The following is a 23841-nucleotide window of genomic DNA, read 5'->3' as shown; positions in this document are numbered from 1 at the left end:
TTCCAAGTTGTATGTGTAAAGACTGATTTTAGTATAATAATTTTGCTCATTGTTATTCTTTGCCTATAATTATTTATTATAGGTTCTCTCTACTAGTTCATTTCATAATACTGAAAAACAGCATACCTGGAGGGAAATTATTACATAAAAAACACAAATACTACAGTGAATAAAAACAGTGAATCTGGCCAATATTTTGCTGAATAGGGCATCTGTTGTTCTTAGGCAATTGGTGGGACCTGAAAGGGCTCAGCCAACTGGAGTTTCCAAAGATCTGAGTTAAATGTACCATCACCAAGCAAAGGAGGTTATGTCCCTAATTTCAGAGTCTGCATATTAACTTTTTGATTTTCTTTTCCTTCTAAATGTATCCTAAAAAAATTAATTATAACTTGAACTTTATTGTCTGCATAAAAATGAGGGTCAAAGAGCCCTCCAGAGTACCTAAACCTGCACTAAAGAAAACAATACATTGGCTAGGAATTAATCGCCACTTTACTAGCTACAGAAATGATTTTTAGGATGAATTATATTTTGGAATTTAAGTTTAAACAAGTTATAAAATGGAACTTCGGTGAACATTAGCTCTGCTTTCTGTGAGACTGTAACAATGTTTTGTGTGTGCTTGTTGATGACATTTTGGTTCCTAGGATTTCAGGAAATGACATACAATAATAAGACACTGCATAAGACACTGCTAAAAAGACATAAAAATGGATCATTCTTAAAATATGCATACGGATTATATTTAAAATCAGATGAAGCACATGTGAGAAATTGAATTCATCTTATAATGTGTCTCTATATAGCACATTCCATCTAACATGTAAAAAATGTTTGGTTTTCAAACGTTATTATGCTAATGTTAATATCAAAACAAGGTGATTATTGATAAAAATAGCTACTATTTATTGATGGCTTATTATATGTCAAGTAATATGTTTGATTCTTTACATGGATTGAAGAGTTCATTGAATCAGTAGTTCATTGAATCTTCCTAATAACTCTGGTAACTTGCCCAGATTCACAGGGTTAGTAATAGGTGGAGCTGGGATTCTGACCTTGGCAACCTGACCTTGACAACCTGACCTGACCTTGGCAAAGCTCTTAACCACATAACCATATAGCTTCTCACCGTAACATATGTATTCTTTTAATGAGAAATACCTTAATATTACACCATTTTATATATATAATCAAAAATTGTAGGAAACTTTTCTTAACTAAACTTTCTGGTCCAAGCAACATAAAATCTGAATATTTGCCTCTTAAAACGTGGTCACACAAAATATTGTAATGAGTAGCCTGTGAGAAGAAAAGTCACTGATATAAATGCTCAGTCAATTGAAAAGACAGTGGGCAATGCGACTATTTTCAGTGTCTTGTAGTTTGAACCCAGTTACCCTAGAGCACGGCAGAAGGCTGAACAGATGGCACTCTACCAGATAAAATGGTGGCAGGCTATACAGTCCTAGAAGAGCACACTCCTTAATACTGTTGTCCTCTAGTTCCTGGCAGCGGTCACAGACACCTAGGTCAGTGTAACTTGATGGTGTTTCAAAGATGCCAGGATATAATTCAGAAGCATCAGCTCACTGCCATCATTACTGTAAAATGCAATTTAATATGCACTTACAGACATTCGGTAACCAAACCCATTCAGGCTAGAGTTGTGAGTTGGCAAGATCTTTCTTATAAATAAATGACCTTGATAATAAATGAATCATGAGCTCACTTCATGAAGAATGTTTTCTTGATGATATGATATCCCCATATAATATCACATATCTCATGGACATTTAATGTCTGTTAGTAACACTGCTAAGCAGAGAAAAAATACAGTAGTAATAACCCAAAATTTAATATGGATTCATTGTTTCATCACCTACGTGATTGAAACCAAAGTCACCAAGAAACTTGAATGGTTCCAAATTGGTAAAGCTCTACCTGAGTTTTCTAAATGCCACCAGGCTGTGTTTACAAGTAGAAACACAACAAATAATCAGGTTGCTCTATGAGCATTTGGAATAAGAGTACAGAGGAAGATGTGGGTTCACCCACATGTCTTTGAGTTCTGAGTGTTTTAGTACCAAGCTGGCTAATGCTAAATTCAGCAAATTTGGGGAAGTAATGTGTGAAGTCTGGGAGCTGCCACCGTTTTAAATGAATCATTCCCAAGGAAAGTGGCTGCCCTCGATAGGAAACTGCTTCCATCTTCGATGAGACATTTTTTTTCCGATCTGAATTAGTTCAACTGATAAACAACAGCACGTGCCAAAGCCAGATATATTAGAGAAATATTGTGAATGAAATACAGAAACTTTAAAATTTAGCCCTTATGTTACTATCCTTGCTAAAGTTGAATATAGTGGCTAATATAGAAGGAAAGAACTGATTTGGCCAACTGATTTATGAAACACATGGTGTTAAGAAGTCAGGGGGAAGTTGTTTTCATGAGGCAATGATAAGATCAATGGCTTTAGGATACAAAATTTGAGCTCTCTGACACTGTACTGAGACTTTACATGTATGACCAGGTGAGGTGAAAATCTGTGGCAATTGTTTAGATAAATCAGGTCGAAAAATTCCTTTTCCTGTAATCGCCCGAAAACAGAGGTGAATCTCTCCCACTCTTGTATTTTAGCTTAAAAAAATCATTCCCTTAATTCAACGTTGCTGTTATTGTTGTATTTCAAGTGAAGTCAGTGACCCGGGCCAGAGTGCTCTTTTGTAACCTATCACAGAGAACCCGTTCTCTGTGATCCTCCTGAAAGAGACATATGGTGAGGTAATCCTCAGAAATTAAATGGAATATTATTTACAATTTTTGACAATCACCAGCCACTGAAGAGATAAAGGGTAGATTAAGAGCTTAGTAAATAGGAGATTATTTAAAGGTGAAGAGTTCCAGGAACCTTGAATGCTATAGCTGCTGATCCCTGTCATTTTATCAAAGGCAGATGATCCTTGAAATTATTCGATATTTGGGAAATAGTAATTGAAAAGAGAAATATTACTCTGTAATGGTTATCTATTTGTAGGATTCAGTGTCACGGAAAGTGGAAATTCTTCATGGGCAATGTTAAAAATGGATGGCAAACACATGAAGCTCCTATAATAACTATGGCTTTGGAATACATACCTATAATATTTTATTTTTCATTCTTCATTTACTATCCCCTCAACTTTCTTTGTATAGATTTTAGACCTATCACAAATAACTTGCTTATTTTGAGGCAAGGAAGAGGGCTGTGCTTCTGATCTTCAAATATGTCTATAGCAATTTCAGATGAATAATGTGTCTGGAACATTGCAATGCCCTTCTAGCAATCAGTATTAGATTTTTATGTTGGCTTAGAGGCAGATTTATGTACAATTATGTTTAACAGCAGAACATTAATAAGGAAATTTATTCTACAGGGAGCTAATACAGACTGCAGTTTCTGTCTTTGGTTAATTTTAGCATTCTAATTGGTTTAGATTAGAAACTAACTCTTGCTATAAATTGCGATACATATTATAACTACTTCCATTTTGTAGAAAACACATAGAATTCTAAGACTTGCCATAAGCAAACACCAGTGTTTTCCTAAACCTGCCCTCTGCTAGAATTTAGGGAGGTTCCCTGTTGCCTATCACATCAAATCTGTGTTTCTTTGCTGTGCCTTCAAGGCTCTCCAGCAAACCATTCCTCTGTCTCACCATTGTCACTTCATATTTGCGCCCAACAGCTATTTTGTTTGTTTTTTAGTTTTATAATGCTTCTGGCAGAGCATGATTTTTTTTTTCTGCTTCTGGTCATTTTGCATGTGCCACACCTCAGATTTGGAAAGCCTTTCTTTTTCTATTATTCATTTAAAATTTATGCTCAAGCTCATCTCCAGAAAATATTCTGCATTGATGGACTGCGTTATAATGGTCAATACTTTTACTTTGAACAATTCTACTGTCTCTGCATGCATTTGTTCATGCCCATAGCTGGGTTGTGAATACTTACTTATATATGCATTTCCTTTTCTTTTTCTGGGCATAAATGTCTGTAGGGAAGAGTCAGGGTCAACTTTTTGCACTTGAATCTCCTTGTACACTAGTATAGAGTTCTAAACACAATAGGCTCTCTGAGTATACCTATCTGCTTACTACATGGCAATGCTCCATGTTCTAAATCCATTAAATAATTGCAAAGGTATATTCATTCTTCACTCCCAAGCATTTACTGAATAGCTTCTATATGCAGATGCTAAACATGAGAATACAAAGCATATCTCAGCTTTGCAGGAAAAACAGACATGTGAACAAATAATCACAGATGGTGCGGTAAGTGATGGCATAAAAGAGGGAGTGAACAACACAGCTTGTTTTGCAGGAGAAGAAAGCCTCAGAGATACTCGAACTGAGTTTTGAAGCTGGAGTCTGGATTACTAAGGTGAATAAAAGGGGGCAGAGGAGTACAGTCAGTAAGACATGAAGCATAAGCAGCCTAGGACAGTTCTGCGTCTCTAGAACCTAGGTTGCAAAGGCAGTGAGTTTGGAGGTATAGACAAGAAGTTGTGCTAATGATGGACTCAGTAAGGTGTCATTGAGGCATATTAGCTGAGGGATTTGCATTTTAGAATACTGCAGAGTCAACAGGATTGGAGACAACTGAGGATGGAACTAATAATATCAGTTAAGAGAGAGATTCATCACAATTCATCACACATTTGCATTTTTTATATATATCTAGCGTCAGGCAGGATACTTTTAGATATCTAAAGGGAGGTTTATCTTTGCCAAGTATTCTTGCCATTGAAATATTTGTATCAAATAATAAAATATGATAAGGCCTTATATGAAGTATTTTTTGTAATGTTATAAAATTTAAATATTAATTATATTTGATATAATTAATAATCATTAATAGAATAATATATTAACAATGTGTTAATATAATTATATTATATTATTGATACAATTATATTTGAGTTTTGTATTTCACACCACCAGAAATGTGATGGTGTAAAATGGATCCTGTGCTAGAAATGAGCACTTATGGATGTTTATTCAAATTGTGCCTTTTATTTTCTATTTAATCTAGGGACAAATGCTTAAAGTGACTTTTTTATGCCTACAACCTTAATAGAACAGTTGTGAAGTTCAAAGGAAATTAGATATATGGAAATCATTTGAAGTATTCAAGTTGATGTATGCCTATAATATTTATACATATGAGTATTCACGACGTCATCTTTCTCAGATTAGCACATGACTAACAAAAACATTATTATGTGTGTGTGAGTTGCATACTATTTTTTTCAGGCAAATATTGATTCTGCTAAAGACCACTAGGTGTCCTCTATTGGTTGTATTACTTTAGAGTTCTATATTCTGAAATACCAAAACTGTCTTCTTTGAAATTATTCATTTATACTCTCTTAGAATCACCTAATTGCTTGGCTATCTATGTCTAGATAAAATAGACGACAATGAATATTCATATATGTAAAGACTATTTCTCTTTATCTATACTTTCTCCTCAGGTTAAAGAAAGAGTTTGTAAAGTTCACTCTCTAAAAAATCATTTTTATTCCAAGAGAATTGTTTTCAATATTATACTGTGTGTTTTTTTAAGATGGTATTTTAACAGACACCCTGAAGTTCTAACGTACGGTGTAATGAGTTCTATTTGGATAGGCAGTATTATTAAGTCAAGACAATTAAAAAGAGATTGACAAAGTATGTGTGGGTGTATGTGTGTGTGCGTGTGTGTTAAGGGTGAGATATATAATTTTACGAATGCTTTTTGGTTAGTGCCTTGCAGCAGATCTATATAATCCTGATGCTTTTGACATGGAGATGTCAGTTTAACGCTAAAATATAAGATCAAATTTGAAATGTCCAGGACTCTATTTTAATATTAAAACATTAGAATTTCTTAATGCCCCATCATTGCCCAATCTATGTTCCTGTTTTGCATGTGTTTATATGCCTCCTTGGCTATATGTTGATAACTAGACTCATATCCCAAATTTCCAAACTATGTACCCTTATGCCTCAAAATCTACATGACATCTCTATAAAGATATCTTGTGAGTTCCTCAAGCTCAGTATGTTCATTTCCCTTTCAAGTCTCCTCCTTCTCTCTTGTTTCCTGTTGCTCAATTCAGAAATCTAAGAGGTATCCTTGACTTCTCCGCTTTCATTCTGCATAGCTAACAGTAACCAAGTTCTACTGGTTCTACTTCTTGGAATGTGGTTTGAATTCTAATATTCCTTCACTCAGTCCTCTCTATCACCATCCTAGTCCAAGCCAACATCAGTCATTTCTCATTTGCATTTTTATAGTAGAGTCATTACTAGGTTTAAAAATTCTCCCTTGCTTATCTTCCTAGGGCCTCAGAAGTGACATTTTTGAAGAGCAAATATTACCATATCATTTACCTGCTGAAAATATTTCTATGGCGTTTCAGTATCATATGGACAAATTCCAAAATTCAAGGTCCTTTGAAATCTGATTCTTTTCCCATGTCAGCCTGGAAAACTGCTTGCTCATTATTATTTTAATAAATTTATTTATTTTTGGCTGTGGTGGGTCTTTGATGCTGCACGCGGGCTTCCTCTAGTTGTGGTGAGCGGGGGCTACTCCTCGTTGTGGTGTGTGGGCTTCTCATTGTGGTGGCTTCTCTTGTTGCAGAGCACGGGCTCTAGGCGCACAGGCTTCATTAGTTGTGGTACGGAGGCTCAGTAGTTGTGGCACACAGGCTTAGTTGCTTCTCGGCATGTGGGACCTTCCAGGACCAGGGATCGAACCCGCGTCCCCTGCATTGGCAGGCGGATTCTTAACCATCATGCCACCAGGGAAGTCCCTTGCTCATTAATTTTTAACTAGTCTGAACCTCTTTAAGTTTGTCACATATACTGTTTTAAGGCCTTTACAAGTGTTGTTCACTTTTCCTAGAACTCTGTTCCTTTGGCCAACTCCAATTCATCCATCACATTTTGCTGCTATGACTTTGACTTTAACTTAAGATACCCTGGAGTGGAATTAACAAATCTTTCAGGTAATGTTAGTTCCAACTGTAATATGCTGAAATAGCCTCACATGCTTTTGCTTTGTAACATTCATCACTTTTGTAATTTTCTTAAACTCTGCCTTCCCAACTATATATTAAGCTCCAGAAGGGCAGAAACCATAGATTTCCTGTATCTTCAGCTGCTAGTGTAGTGTCTGGAAAATAATGGGGCTCAAGAACACTTGCTAAATGAGTTAAATTATGCCCTCAAGGGAATTTCAATTCAGCAGATATGTAAACAATCAAACATGTAAGAAAAACAGTAGAGTGTCTTAAATCCAATATTAGAAGCATTTATAGTATAGAAAAAAACAAAAGAGAGAAAAGTACTATGAGAGTGTGGTAGAGGGTAGAGGAGAGGCTCTAAATAAGGCATCCTAATAAATGTGGCCACTTTGAAAACCAAGCTTGAAAGTATATATCCTTCCAAGTGGGTAAGCTTGGGAAATATTCTAAGAGAACTGAGAAATCATGGATGAATTCAATCTAGCTCATCATTTATAGATGGGGATGATAGTGATTTTCTGCCCAATCTCAGAATGGCTTTGAGGCTCAAATGAGATGTAATTGTTGAACATACTTAGAAACTATAAAGTTTATAGAAATGTGCATTATTGTTATCATAAAAGTCTCCACTAGTTTAAAATATGTAAAATCTCAACAGACAGTTCAACTCTTGGCCCTTTAGTGTGCTTACTGCCTTTCTAAATATTGGAAGCATTATAAATACTATTATGCATTATTTCTGTCCAAAATATACCAAGTAAAGATTTGAAGCAGTAAATGAGTCAGGCTAATTTAGGACAAAGTGCATTCAGCCTTTCATTTCTCCAGAATTTCTGGAGAAATGTATCAGTTTTTCATTTCATTGTGCATGCAGACATAACATGTATCATGTGTGCTGCTATTTTAGACTCATCTGTGTGCTATTAGAGTGCAAACTGGGAATGCCATTGGTTCCTGAGTACTGGACCCAAAATTTGTGATGTGATTCTGTTTTAAACTTGAATTCTAGTTCAACTGCCAGAGTGTTTCATAAAAGCACTTTATACTGTGTTACTTTAATTATCTGGGTAATCATCTCAACTGAAAAAGTCACTGTTTTTAGTCTTGTATACATACTGTGATGCACCTGTCTACAAAAACGAGGTGTGAAGAGACATGACTTAAATTGGAAAATGATACAGTGGCACCCAAGAATATTTTGTTGTTACAAACAATGAGGTGAAATTTAACTCATCTCTGAAGGAAACGTTGAATATCTAATCACAGAGGGAAAATATGTGCTTTTTTTATTGTCAGTTTCTAACAAGTCAGTCTTTCACGTTAGTCAGATACAATGTCAAAAGTGTTTTTATTAATTTGAAATATTTTGGAAAACAAAATTTTGCTTGCATTATGTCAAAAGTAGTAGTTAATTCAAATTTCATTGAGCAAAGCACAGTCATTGAAATATATGAGAATTTGTCACAGAAAGTCAGTTTTATAAGACATTATTAACTGAGTTATGAAAGCTCAAGAATAAATAAAATTAGAACCCTTGAACTGCACTGAGTAATGGATGAGAGAGACCTACTTTGACTTCTCTTTCTGTCTTGCTGATGTATACACTTTAGATTTTGTATTAGAGAAGTCGTGTTTTAGTGTGAAAGGGAAATACATTTGGTTGGTTATGTAATTCTGGTGGCTATTTTGAATTATGTCTACCATTTAGGCCATTTTTTTAAAAAGAGAGGCAAAATCTTTTTCTTATTACGTCTTAAAGTGAAAGGAGACATTGAGCAAGGATTCTGGAAAGTAGTCCCATAGTTTCATATAATTTAAAGCAGTTGTGAAGGAAGAGAAGAGTAGCTATTTTGAGATAATCTTATTTGTCAGGAGTGGTGGAATCAAAATGGTTTTCCATTACGGTTGGTCATCAGTGGGAATATTTGCAATAATATGCTGATTATTTCAATGTGCTGCTTTTTTCACTGTTACTGATGTGGAGATATGAGCTGGGTGAACATATGAAATAAAGGAAATTCAGCTGAATTGAAATGAAAGTCAGGAGTACCTTGCACAAGTCATTTCTAGACACTTTTCTCTCATTTAAAAAATGTGGATGATAGCTTCTACTTGGCTCATATGGTTTTTTTAATAATAAAAAAGAAAATTCATGTGAAAGTGCTTTGTAAACTTTAAATTGAAAGTCTAAAGAGCATAGTAATGTGAGATATAATTAGCCAGTCAAATTATTTTACTGTCTTTTTCACAGAATCTTTGAAAAAAATGAAATTCCTATCTTCTTCAATATTAGGCATCATACCAGAGTGTAAAGGTAGAATTTGGATTGTGATAGTGTGTAGAATCCAAGAGCTGTAACTCCCTAATAGTATCTAACAGAAATGTTTGGGGAATCAACTAATTTTGTGGAGGCTACACTGTTTTAGTATGGGAAACAGTACTCCATTGTGTGAAAATATTAATTTTCACACAGTTTTCTCTGTGATACTGAGGAGAATGATAAACATTCAGAACAACTACTTCCAACTGACTGACATTGAATCACAAGCATTCAAATTCACAGCTTTTAATAATACTGTACGGTTGGACTTCCTGGTGGTGCAGAGGTTAAGAATCCTCCTGCCAATGCAGGGGACACAGGTTCGATCCCTGGTGCGGGAAGATCCCACATACCACAGAGCTGCTAAGCCCGTGCACCGCAACTACTGAGCCTGCACTCTAGAGCCTGTGAGCCACAACTGTTGAGCCCGCGTGCCACAACTACTGAGCCCACATGCTGCAACTGCTGAAGCCCATGTACTCTAGGGCCTGCATGCTGCAACTACTGAAGCCCGTGCACCTAGAAGCCCGTGCTCTGCAACAAGAGAAGCCACTACAATGAGAAGCCCGCGCACCGCAACGAAGAGTAGCCCGCACTCGCTGCAACTAGAGGAAGCCTGCGCGCAGCAATGAAGACCCAACGCAGCCAAAAAAAACCCCCCAAAAAACCCTGTACAATTAAAAATGCTTCTCCATTTTTATTCAATCTGAAATTCAGAGAAATGCAAACTTAGATAGTCCTTAACCTGGCGTAGGTTTACCTCCCCTTTTCCCCCTGGCATATGGTTGTTGTAGAAGCAGAATAATTTTGTAATGACAATAATTAGTAAAAAATGCTAATAAAATTTGTTAGGAAAGAGTAATTGATAGATTTATGATATCTTAGGTGCTCATATATTAATCATTTTAGAAAAATATTAGAACATGAATGGATTCAAAAAGTTGTATACGTATTTACCACCCTGACACAGACAAAGCCAAGTTATGAGTAGCGGACTCTAGAAGTTCTAAGTGACTAGTTTTCTGTTTTCAGACATATCTTGAGACTTGTGACATTAATGACTAAAATTTCACCATTGGGGAATGATTCATTTCTGTTTCTTCAAGAAACAAAAGTTCTTACAGAACTTCAAATATAGTTTAAGCCATTACCAGGTAACATTTTAGCAGGCAATTTGTTGGCAGGAAGTGAGAGTAATTTGCAAGTAGTTGAGAGTAATTCTTACACAAAAAAATATAGGTATATGAATATGGGTTTCACAACTTGAGTGAGAGGTGCATGTGTGTGAGAGAGGGGTTCTACCACATTTGAGAAGTTCAGTTGGGCTGCAGAGGAGACAGAAAGACACCAGCAAGTGATAAAAAAAAAAATTTACAGTTTTGCTGGTCTGTCCCTTTTGCCGTATTACCAGTATTTGCCTAATGTCAAAGACAAATGTTTTAATATTTCTAACTGTTATTTCTGGGAATCTTACCAGCTGAATCATCCATCCCCTTTTCCATTTAGTTGAATTGTTATTTCAGATGTTCCAAAAATCTCCCGTGTCTTCAAATTAGAAGCTGACTCTGTGGTTACAGATGAAAAAATTTCTAGTTAGCACATGTCCTAGAAAAATGCTACTGTTTTTGAAAGAATTCTGTTTAGTAGCACATTTCTTAAATGTATGATTCTGTACGTCCGATTAAACATTGTATGTATAACCCCATACTAACCATTCTAACAAAAAATAAGAGACTAGGTAATTACTTTCCTGATTCCTCATTTGTGAACTTCATATCTTTATATTATTATCAGATATAGTATTTAATATATAAATTGCTGAGCAATTAATTTGCTGAGCACTGTACTACATACAGGGATACAAAGATGAATAATCAAGACTACTGCTAAAAGGGATTTTGTAATCTAGTGGAGGAATTAGAAAAGGAAATCAACAATCGTGACACATATCTATTAGAAATTTTTGAATGGAAGATTTTGAGAATGATTATAAGACTGTATCTCAGCTAAGGCGGAAAGGCCTCCACAATCAATTCACTAAGTCTGCTAAAGGAGCAGGAGCGGGGAGTGGTGGTGTCTGGGTCAGATATTTAACCTCCTTTGATTAATGAGTTGAAATAGAATGAGCTGTAAAATACCATGCTTCACTAAAATGTAAAATTTGTTGAGTTTTACAAACAGTAGAAACAATTTTATTTAAAGTAATATCAATACTGTGTTGAGATTGCAAAATGAATCCCCATTACTGGACTATGAAACATTTTCATTTCATTAAAATCATACAAATTTATGAAAGATTTCTAAATGTAGAACGTTTTTTAGGAAGCAGAAAGGACATTATATTTAAACTTCATACATAGTGTTATAAACCCTGTAATTAGTGAGAGAATTTAACAAAAAGGAACATAGTTTCTCACTTGCTCACTCTCTTGTCCTCTTTTCTGTAGTACGGATGCTTTGGCACAAGACTCCTAACCAGAAAATGTGTCTTCACAATTACTAAATGACCAATCCTTATCAGATATCAAGAGACTGAAGTGCATTCAGGGACCTGGGTGCCCAAGAGCAAATCAGTTATTCTGTAGTTATGGAAACAGCAGCTCCATTCAAAATGTTTGAGTTTTCTCCACATTTTGCACATACGTATATTTTCGTTCGCCTTGTGGCCTCCCAGCTTCTTCCTGCGTTGAGTCACTTGTAACATGGGTGGCTGGTGCAGGTGCTGCTGTGGCTTTCTTTCCCTCATGAATCGGTGTGTTGATAGATTCCACCTGCAAAGGGAATGAATTCTTTCCACCCAAAACTATTCTCAAGAACAACTGTTTATTAGTATTGTTTTTATTGTTGTTGTTGTTGTTGTTACTCTTGTTGTTGAGAGATGCAGCAGGCAGTGAAATTACCCAGAATCTCGGGTTAGATATCTGTTCTTTGAAGAAGTGAGAGGTCAGATGCCCCTAGCTCTATTTGTAGCCCTCAGGAAGTCAACTCCTTTCCCTGCATCCTGAGAAAGAAAGGTCCTGTTAAAACGATGAGTTTCTTTTATCATCTTTATTTTACGGAAGCAGAAATTTTTCCCTGTCCTCTTCTGTCACATTTCCCATTAGGAGATTTGCTAACAGAGTGTAAGGAAAATATCTGTTAGTCATTTTATTACAGCTGGGAAAAAAGAAATATAATTCTTACGTCAGGAGAGACACAGACACTGTGGAGCCTTCACGTAAGGCCAATACATCCTATTTCAGGACTTAAGGTACTATATGTCCCATTATTTCTTCATCTGAGGGATGGAGTATTGGGGGTGAAAAAACCAGTGTGATCCACCCCTTGGTTGGAGAACCATTTATTTTTTCTATTCATTAATTGGTATATCATTTTCTTTCTGCCTTCCAAAACAGAGAAAAAATAAATACTTGTATGAAAAAAATAAAAGCAATTAAAGAGATGACTAAATTCAAAATAGAACACTTCCAAATTGGCAAAATAACTTACTCAATTTGCAAGACTAAACATATCAGATTATTTTCCTTTTCACTTGATACAGATCTTCAGATGATAATTTATTTTATTCAGTTATTTTATTTGATGTGGAAAGGAAATGCTTCAGGTTAAAAATACAATTTAAATGTGATAAAATTTCACAGTTATTCTATAAACATTTTCTCCCAAATTATGCTACTAAAATTTTCTTAAAGGAAAATAGCTCAATGTTTTTTCCAAAGAAAAAAAATCAAAATAATTTTCTCACAGTTCAGTCATGTAAGCGTGTTGTCATTACAAACTTGTGGCTGCAAAACAAAATCAAGATGTCATCAGATTTGGGAGAGGGTTTCCTTAGAAGTGTTTCCCTCATGCTCTGAGTTTTTAGAAATCTTATTCAATATTCCCCAGTGTGGTTTGTGAGTTATTAATGGCTTCATGAAGACAACATTTTCTTTTTGTTTTTTAGTGTTGAGAGTGTTATCACTTGGCCCAAGATATCTTAGTAGCTTCTCGTAGGATCTTGGTGGGCAATTAAATGATCTGACTCAAAGTGATATATATTACTTTCTATAATTCTTTGGCCCAGATTTGTCACATGACCTCACCTAGCCACAAGAAGTCAAGAAGAGCAATCCCACCGTGTACCTGGGAGGCAAAGAGCTGGAGTTCTCTGCTTGATAGCATTACTTCAGGAGTTGGAATAGCCGAGAGATGGAGACAGGGTGTGTCTGGAATGGATCACTAAGTTGGCCTGTGGCTAACTTGCATATAAACTTGGGTCTATTCAAAATAAAATCAGGGGTCTGCTTGATCATCCCATTGTTTTTCTCTCATGAATATTTCTGGTCTTAGATAAACAACCTTCTAGCTAGTGAATGATGTCATGATGGAGAAAACATGTATTTTTCTATATTATAGTGATTATATCAGTTATTTATTAAATTAATAATCCTTTTTTGTTTTATTGAATAAATATATCATGGACTCAAACTATATGCTATGCATATAGATTATAACAGTACACAAAAAATAGTTTTTACTGTTAAATAGTAGCTTACAGTCTACTACATGATCCAAAATTTTAATGAATAGGTCTTGCTCCTTTTCTGCTGTCCTGTGTTAGGTGTAAATATGACCAAAAACAGCATACAAATGGTCTGGAAATGAGACAGATAAGATTTGAGGTAGGGTCTCCAATCAGTGGCATGTGCTGTAATTTAGACAAGAGATGAGGTATTGGGGTGCCAATAGTAGTACTACCTCATGACATTCTTCCTAAACTCACAAAGTGCTTAGGAAACTGATGGACATTTCTTTAGGCATCAAAGGGAACTGACACTTACCCTGGGTGACTCCCTCAGAGATGCCTCTTGGGTATATCAATTATAAAGCAATCCTTATTTTGCTTAGTTTTGTAAGTGAACTCAACCTTAACAGGAATTTAAATCACTCTGTTAATGAAAGTACTGATTTCCAAGCTTTAAAACATCAGATTTAGTGTGAGTTTAGTCATTTATTAAATATGGATGAATATTTGCATAATTCAATCTCTTATCCATGCTAAAAAGAATTACAATGCTTAAATTTTAGACCTTTGCCCAATCAAATATAGAACAATAAGTATTACAAATATGTGATAGTATCAGAATAATTATTTTACAAAGAAAATTTATTATACTGGAAATCTTGAGAACTCTTGAAATGCAAGCATTAAACAACCAAATCTTACGTGTGGCTCATAATATATCTATTTTCCTTAGAATATATTACTTTTGTTTGGACTTCATTTTTAAAATAATTCAGACTTGAAAAGTACTTATAAATCAAATATAATTATTAGACTCTGTAGATATTACCACTAAATATTATCATATCTTTAATAATTTTTGAATTCTATATCTTGTTCCAATTTATTGAGACTTGTTTTATGGCCCAGAATAGGTCTATCTGAGTGAATGTTCTATATACATTGAAAAAATGTGTCTTCTGCTATTATTGGTTGGAATGTTCTACAGTTATCAATTAGGGCAATTAATACTGTTATTCAAATTGTTTATATTCTTACTGATTTTATGACTGCTTGTTCTGGCAATTCTTGAGAGAGGGATATTAAAATATGCAACTATAATTTTGGATTTATCCATTCCTCCTTTCAGTTCTAACAGTTTTTTTGTTGTTTTTTGTTTTTTTTTTGCGGTACGCGGGCCTCTCACTGTTGTGGCCTCTCCTGTTGCGGAGCACAGGCTCTGGATGCACAGGCTCAGCGGCCATGGCTTACGGGCCCAGCCGCTCCACGGCGTGTGGGATCTTCCTGGACCGGGGCACGAACCCGTGTCCCCTGCATCGGCAGGCAGACTCTCAACCACTGCGCCGCCAGGGAAGCCCTAACAGTTTTTACTACATGTACTTTGAAGCTGTCCTATTAGATTCATACATAGTTAGGATTGTTATGTCCTCTTGATGAATTACTCTCTTTAGCATCATAAAATGACCTTTTTATCTCTGATATATACTTCGATATTAATAAAGCCACTCCATCTTTATATAATTAGTATTTGTATGGTGTATCTTTTTCCATGTTTTATTTTCAGTCTGTTTTTATTTTAAAGTGAGTCTTTTGTATACAGCTTTTGAATTTTCCTTTTGTTTTTTATAAATCACATCTGATAATCTCTACCATTTAATTTAAACCATTTACATGTAATGTAAATGCTTTAATTGAATTTAAATCTGCCATCTTGGTATTTGTTTTCTATTTATCCCACATGTATTTTGTTATTTTTTTCCCAATTTTCTCCCTATTTTTATATTAATTTAGTATTTCTTATGACTCTATTTGATCTCCACTATTGAACTATACCTCAGTTTTTTCCAATGCTTGCTCTAAGTTTTACAATATGCATCTTTAGCTTATCACAGTCTACATTCAAATAATATTATATCATTTTACATATAGTATAAGAAATTTAAAACAGTATATTTCCGTTGTTACCTTGCTGGCCTTTGTGCTGTTGTTATCATATAATTTACCTCTATGTTTGTTATAAATGCCACAATATATTGTAATTATTTTTGCTCCAAACAGATATTTGTCTTTTAAAGTATTTTTAAAAGTGAGTTTAAAAAATGCCCTTTATGCTTTCTGTTGCCATTGCATTGTATAGATCCAAATTCCCATCTGGTATCATTTTCCTTCTCTCTGTAGAACTTCCTTAAACATTTTTTGTAGTGCTAGTCTACTGTTAATGAATTCTCTTAGCTTTTGTATGCCTGACAGTCACTATTTGTTTTGATTTTTGAAAAGTATTTTTGCTGCATAAAGGAGTCTGGGGAGATTTTGTTTTTCTTTTAGTACTATAAAGATATCAGTCGATTTTTTTTTTTTTTTTTCCCTGCATGCACTGTTTCTGATGAGAAGTCTGGTGTCATTCTTTTCTTTGTTCTCCTGTATGTAATATGACTTTTTTCTCTGGCTGCTTTTAAGAGTATCTCTTTAACATTACTTTTCAACAATTTGATTTTTTAGTGCTTTAGTATGGTTTTCTTCATTTTTCTTCTGCTTGGTATTTGTTGAGTGCCTTTGATCTTTGGGTTTATAGTTTTCATCAAATTTGTGAAAAATGCTGGCCATTATTTCTTCATGTATTTTCTGTTTCATCTACCCTTTTTTTGATAATTCTCTCCTTGGCCTTCGTAGTGACATCACATGCATGTGCTGTGCTCAGAGACTCATTGCAGGGACCCCTCTGCTGATCTGGTGCTCTCGCTCTGGGCAGCTCCCTCAGCTCTGGTATTTTGACTCACAAGTTCCAGCCACCATGGCCTTCCTATCTCTACACTTTGTCTCTCAACTCTACAAGACCACTAAGCTCTATTTGGGTTTCTTTTCTCTGCACTGTCCCCTGGAAATTCACTCTAGGCAAGGAGCTGGTGCAGGGTTAGGGATCACCTTATTTGCTTTCCTTCTTCCAGGAATTATTCTTCTGCACTGCCTGTGATTCAATATCTGAAAACCATTGTTTCCTACAGTTTGTCAGGTTTTCCAGTTGGTTAAAGCAGGAAGGGAAACCTGGTCCCTGTTATTCCATTATGGTCAGAAGCAGGATGATATGCCTTGTTTCAAAATTTTAAATATCCTATTTCATAGAGAGATTTTTGATTTCAGAGATGGGTATGATATAATTTGAAACAATAAGGTCATCATAGTTTTTGCAATTTATATGGTATAATAACATAACTAATTTTATGTTATGGATGCAACAAAATTGTGATATATGGCATAATTCTTTATGTAGTTATGTCTATATAGAAGGTTCAGACAAACAGAATAAATGCATGCATCATAGAAAGCTTTGTTATGGAAAAAGTAAAAGCCATTAAATTGACCTTGCATGCTTAATATCATGCTTAACTAGCCATGATTAGGCTTAAATTAACAACTGTAGTTTGTTAGGTCCTGGCTTCTACAACTGGGATACCCAGTGCTTTGGGTTACCTTCTCCCAGTTAGTTCACTCAATGTGGGCAATTTATATGCCAGACATAAGGTATGCCCCTTTTGTGGACAAAGGATTCAAAAAATAATTATTGGCTACAATACAAAGTAACACCTGGGTTCAATGTGTCATTTTGGACACTCTGGAAAAGGCACATGAAAAGTCAAAACTATTTCTCCCAAGAATATAAAACATTGAAGTAGCCTAGGGCTTCTCTTAATAATTCAAATATCAAATAATTTTATTATGATAGAATAACTGCATTTTATTTACCTCTCACTTAGCACTTTTAGAGGGAGCTAATGAGGCAGTGTGACAGTCCTGGCTAAATTTTTTTTTCATTCCTTTTTAACTGATACTTTTAAAACAAAATTTTTTACTGTGTTTTTATTTCTGCGACCAATAACCACTTTCAAAACAGACATGGTTCTAGCCAACTTTCAACCTTGTTCTCCTGATACTCAGGGGGAGTGTTTCTAATCTCAGTTAAATGGATCTGCCAATACAACAATACATTAGGATAAAATATATTCAGTGAGGATAGTGAGTATATTTTATGTTTATATTGTAAACGAAAGGAATTATAATCAATATGTTTTTATGGATCTAGGTGGAAATGTACATACAGATTTTGTGCCCCTTGGGATAAAAACAAATGATGAACCCCTCTGAAGAATTAAAAAATATGAGGCTTCATCCCTGCAGTTACAGTGGATTTATCCATTAACAATTGGCTTGGTTACTTTCTTCTAGAATAGCAGATCTTTTAGGCATTGAACTTTTCCCAAAAAAGTATTATGAGAATTTTCAAATGTACAAATTTTGGGAGAATTACACAGTGAAGACTTACATATATTCACTACCTAGATTCTTTAATTAACATCTTAGTACATTTTCTGTACCACATATTTATTCTTCAGTTCACATCCAATTTTTTTTATTTGATGCATTTCAAAGGAAGCTGCAGACTACAGTCTTTCACAGTCTACTTCCTCCAAATATATCAGCATGCATCAGATGCTCCATTTTTAATCTCTCAATTTTGTACGTGTATTATGACATATAAAATGCTTTCTCTGATATAATATAGTTTTATAGCATAACAAAAATAAAAATAATCAGGTAATATAAGTAATATTATTAGCATTAAATAACCTTGAAACATTGAAAAAACATATTTCAGTAACTGGTTCCATCATGATTATGTTTATCCAACAAATATCCTTTTAATGCCTCTAGTTTCTTTAACCTTTAGTCGTTTTATTTTTTGTTGTTTGTTTGTTTTGCGGCACGCGGGCCTCTCACTGTTGTGGCCTCTCCCGTTGCGGAGCACGGGCTCCGGATGCACAGGCTCAGCGGCCATGGCTCACGGGCCCAGCCGCTCTGCGGCATGTGGGATCTTCCCGGACCGGGGCACGAACCCGTATCCCCTGCATCAGCAGGCGGACTCTCAACCACTGTGCCACCAGGGAAGCCCCTTTTAGTCGTTTTTATGATCAAATTAGTGAGACTATCCTTAGACTTGAAAATATTCTTAACGTCCTTCTTTTGGTCTTGGTTACTTCACCTCTGTAAAGAAGAGGTTGAATTGGGTGATCTTGAATAGGTTTTTCAGGCCTGGAATTCTCTGATTCTCATACTTCTCCTCCCAACTCATCAGATGCACCCTGCCGTGATTTGTGAAAGCAGATATTTTGGAGATTCTTCAAACTACTGTTCTTTATGTCTGTATTCAAAATGTATTTAGTTGGGGGAATCCTTGTATTCTTGTTACATTAGAAATGTAAAAGGCCATGATGAACAGTTGACAAAAAACTCTTGCTTCCCCAGGTCAGTGAAAATAATCACCATGGCTGCTCCTGGTCCACAGAGGAGCCTTTGCAGTGATGGCTCAGTTAAAGTGAATCATCAAGAGGATGAGAGAGAACTTTATGCATCCTTTTCACATGATGTAAACTGATCATATGCAATCATATCCCAATTATTCTTGGAAAGAAATGACACATGTAACTTAGTAAGAGACGACATTCCTGCTATTCAGATATGAAGGCTTCTAGTGATTTGGAATGATAAATAGCTGATTTTGCAGGTTCTGCATTTCAATGTCAGTTACCAAAAAGAAACCTGTCACCTAGAGAGGAAGAACAAGATGAAATCAGAATTACTAGAATTACAGAATTGTATTCCATCCTGCCTGAAGGCACAGTCATCTTATTCAGCATCAGTTCTTAAGCATTTGACTTTGAGAAATCTATTTGAAGTAGAAGTGTAGGCAAATGGATAGACCCTGTTTGTCATATATATGCACATAATATATATATACATGGCATATGGCATATATATAAGCATATATTTATATATAATTTACATAGTAATGTCTTTTCTGTGAGGTTGTTTTAGCTTTCTTTTCCAAATTGCGTCTTGTAACTCCTCTAAGTCCTGTGATTAAAGCCTTCCAATGACTTAAAATAAAGTTTGAATATGCCTTACCATGATCACCAAGACCTTGCATGATCTGACCCCTGCCTATCTCTCCAAAATCAGCTTATATCACTCTCTCCTTTGCAGAACATTCACCGGCTTCATTAGACTTCTTGAAGCTGGATCCTTCATTAGGAATTTTTGCATTGGTTGTATTCTCTGCCTCCCCAAACGTAGCTCAAATGTTATCTTTTCAGAGCCATATTTCGTGGACACGTTTAGCTCAAGTTGTTATTCCTCTATATTCACCTTCACATTATGTGGGTCTTTGCTTCTTGGCACTTAGAATGGTTTTGTTTATGTGTTTCCTGATTTGTTGCTCTGTGTGTTTCCACTAGGATGTTAGTTGGCTGAGAGTATAAACTTCAGTTTTCTCTGTTAGTGTTGAATTCCCAGTGCTTCAGTAGTACCTGGCACACAGTGAACACAGTAGTGATTGTTGAAGGATGTTTCCTGAGAGCCGTCACTGCTGACTGTGGTACCGCAGTGATTTCCACATCAATATTCAGAACTGATGGTTTAGATAGTTATGTAATTATTTTCAACAAAGAAGCATTATTAGATGTTTATTTGCAACTGACACAAATAGTCTTTCATCATTATCATAAACTTGGTAAGTGACAACAGTGTGGTGTAGTTGAGGTACACGACTGTTGAAATTTTGTTTCTGCTTCTTATGAGCTCTGTAACCTTGCTAAGTCTCCATGTCCCAATCTATATAGCAGGAATAATAGGTAACTCATGAGAGGGTTGTAAATATTGAATTTAGTGTGTCTGTAAAGAGCCCAGGACAGAGCATGAACACAGTGCCTGCCACATAGAAGGAATTTTATGAATCATTAACATAAAACTTTTGTCTGTATCATTCCAAATTTTCTTCTTTTTGCTGTAAATATGCCTTCTATGTAAATAAAACCAGAGAGATTCTAATACTAATGAATCAAAAGAGTGGCTTAATAATGAACTGAAGTATTTAATTATCCTGTTCTGGTCTTTTAAATTAAGTAATACATTTCACAAAGTACCCTGAGGTCAAGACTTAGCTCAGTACAATCCTGCATCTTATTTTTTTTTGCATTGTATTGATATATATATATATAAATATATTATTGATATATGTTTTTGCATACCCTTCTAGGCTTCTGAAAATCTGTAGTTTTGGCTTCTTTTTTTCCTTCCTAGCTGAAAGCGTTTTACAATGTTTAATTAGAACCATGTATATTTTTCCCATTTCAAACCTGATCAAGAACAGATGCATCACAAATTAAATATGTACTGCCCCGTAGTATGTGCAGGCAGTAAGTCTGAAGAGGGTAGTGGTGTGCGGTGTTGGGAAATATGGGCAATAAGCCAGCCTGGGGGAACTGGGGTGGCCTACCTTATCTTTGCACTTTCTATAAGAAAAGGTAAACCCTTTCTTACTGCACATGCAGCTCAATACTTATCTAGTACTAACATATAACCCGGTACCTCAAATAGCTACATGCTATTAGATCAAGCATTCCCATGAGAAAAACCAAGGATAATATTTTGGCCAGGAACCTGAGGGCAGAGAAGACAGAGCATGTACTTTCTCATCATCTCAGAGCATCACAGCTTCCTGGCAGGAAGAAGCCTCCTTCCTCCAGGACTGACTCATAGTCTCATCACCACAGTTTTCCTGAAACATCATCCAGCCTAATGCCAGTATGTCTTGCATCCCAGTTTGCCTCTGTAAATGCAAGAAGCCTCAGATTACCACATTTTCCCATCCCATAAGGTTCCAGACATTCACTACCCTGACTTCCTCTCATGACCCTCTCCTCTCCAACCCTATCCCTCACCCTGTCCACTGGGTCCTATGGATCTAGAGGTCTTAGCAACAAAATCCCTCTCACCTTTAGTTCTCCTTTAAATATTCCATGCACTTTTTTTTTTTTTTTTCTCAAACTGAAACCTAGTCCTCACTTGAGGACACTATTTCCCCTGTAGACCATGCAAGTGGTGACTTTTTTCCTCTGCTCATCCTTGGGCCCTGCAAGTGAGAGAGATGTGTTGATCCTAGTCAGTTATAGCCCATTCCCCTCCCTCTAGCCAGTTGCTCATTTGACTTCTCTTCCCAACATCTCCATATCCAATCCATTAACTCTGTTACAAAATTGATCTGGAATTTGACCATGTCTGAACCATTTCCACCTTTACCTTCTGTTTCAAGCCATCATCGTCTGCCACCTGGGTTATTGTAACACCTCCTAAATGGTTTCTTAACTTCTACCCTTGTACCCTTTGGGCTAATTTTTCATATACCTGTCCAAGCATTCCTTTGAAAACCTAAGGCAAATCATGTCACTTCGTGGCTCCAAACCATACAATGGTTTTCAATCCCATGAAGAGGCCCATAAGGTCCTCCTACATTATCTGACTCCTTGACTACCCCTCTGATCTCATCTTTTATTGCACAGTCCCTTTTTACTTCCTTCTAGCCATACTGTCTCCCTGCGACATCTAGAACTTTGCCAAGAATGCCTTTCATGTCTTTTGGACCAGCTCTTTCCTCTATCTGGAATGCACTTTCACCAGACAAGACTCTCATCTTTCATTTCTTTCAGGTCCCTACTCATGTTATGGATAGAAGGTCAAGTTATGAGTGAGCTCTTCCTTGACTACTGTATATAAAGCATCACTCTTCTCCTCTGTTCTTTATCCATCCTGCTTGGGTTTATTTTTTCTTCATAGCACTTATCACAGCTTCATATATTATATATTTATTTACCACATCCCCCTCTAGAATGAAAGCTGTAGGAGAAACGAGACTTTGTTTTACTTATTATTTTGTCCTCCTCACCTAGAACAATTTTTAGGATTTAGTAGATTTATATTCATTATTTGTTGAATGAATGTTTAAATTATCTCATTACTCTTCTGAATTAGAGAGAATGGATTCATCACTTTAATTACTAGGAGATGTTTCTCCTACCTACAGAGAAAAACTACCTTTACTAAGTTCCAGTGAAATAATAGAGGATGGGAAGAAAATGAATACAGGATAATAATATTAAAGTAGTTAAGAAAAGTTTCTTGAAAACTTCATGTTTAAGTCAAGAAAAGGATATTATATAACCTCTTTATTAAAGCTTAGAAGTTTAGAGATGGACGTAATCTTAGAGGAAACTAAGACATAAAGAGGCAAAGTGAACTTGTCCGAAATAATGGAACTAATCAGTTGGCAGGCAGGGCTGCATCTCTGCCTCATTATTTTCCATTCAGGATTCATTCGCTCAGCAGTGAATATTCACTGAGCACCTACTCAGGGTATGCTGTGGTCAAGGAAACAGATACAAGATCTCCTCTGATGGATCTTAACAGGAGGAAAGGAGATAAATGTTAAAAATATTGACATTAAACACATACATTCTTGGACTGTGTACTCTGAAGAAGGCAGCATCTAAAAAGTGATATATTTATGAGAGGAGAATGACCCAATCTGAAGGATAAAGCAGCTCTTCCCTGGGTAGGTATAATCAGGAAACTAAGGGACTTTTGAGTGATGAGGAGGAGTTAGCAAGAGGAAGAGGAGGGGATTGTTTTTCTGGCAAAAAGACCAGACACTTGTTCCTGGAAGGGGCAGGAAGGAGCACAGTGCTGTCACTTGACTGTAGAAAGGCTTGGGTGACCTTTGATAATGCTAGACTACCAATTTGGTATTATTATTGTTATGTTAACTACTTATTAAAGCATAATAGACATTGAGAACTATATAGCCCTATACACAATTTAACTGTGAATAAAACATTTCTTTGCCTCTTCTTTCAATTTCAGGAATGAGTTTGCCATTAGTTGAAAAGTTCAACCTCTCCAAAGAGCCCTCTCCTGACAGTCTAGTTTTTTGTAGCTCCTCTTTTCTCATCCAGCTAGTTTCCTATTTTTATTGCTGAGTCATCCAGTCAGGCTTAATTGTCTCTCCAGCTGGCTCTGTCCTTTTGGAGGAAAAATTCTGCTCCAGGTGCACTTTTTAAAATTAGGAAAAT

General features: G+C 35.8%; 1 protein-coding gene across 1 annotated transcript in view; it reads left to right on the top strand.

Annotated features, from left to right (window-relative positions):
- The window catches only part of HCN1 (hyperpolarization activated cyclic nucleotide gated potassium channel 1), a 384981-nt gene that overhangs the window by 48651 nt on the left and 312489 nt on the right, over nucleotides 1-23841 (top strand). The gene's annotated exons all lie outside the window — the stretch shown is intronic.

This window comes from Physeter macrocephalus, chromosome 8, assembly GCF_002837175.3.
Source record: "Physeter macrocephalus isolate SW-GA chromosome 8, ASM283717v5, whole genome shotgun sequence".
In the NCBI taxonomy this organism is placed as follows: Eukaryota; Metazoa; Chordata; class Mammalia; order Artiodactyla; family Physeteridae; genus Physeter; species Physeter macrocephalus.
Note: the sequence above shows the minus strand (reverse complement) of the source record. Positions and strands in the feature narration are given on the sequence as shown.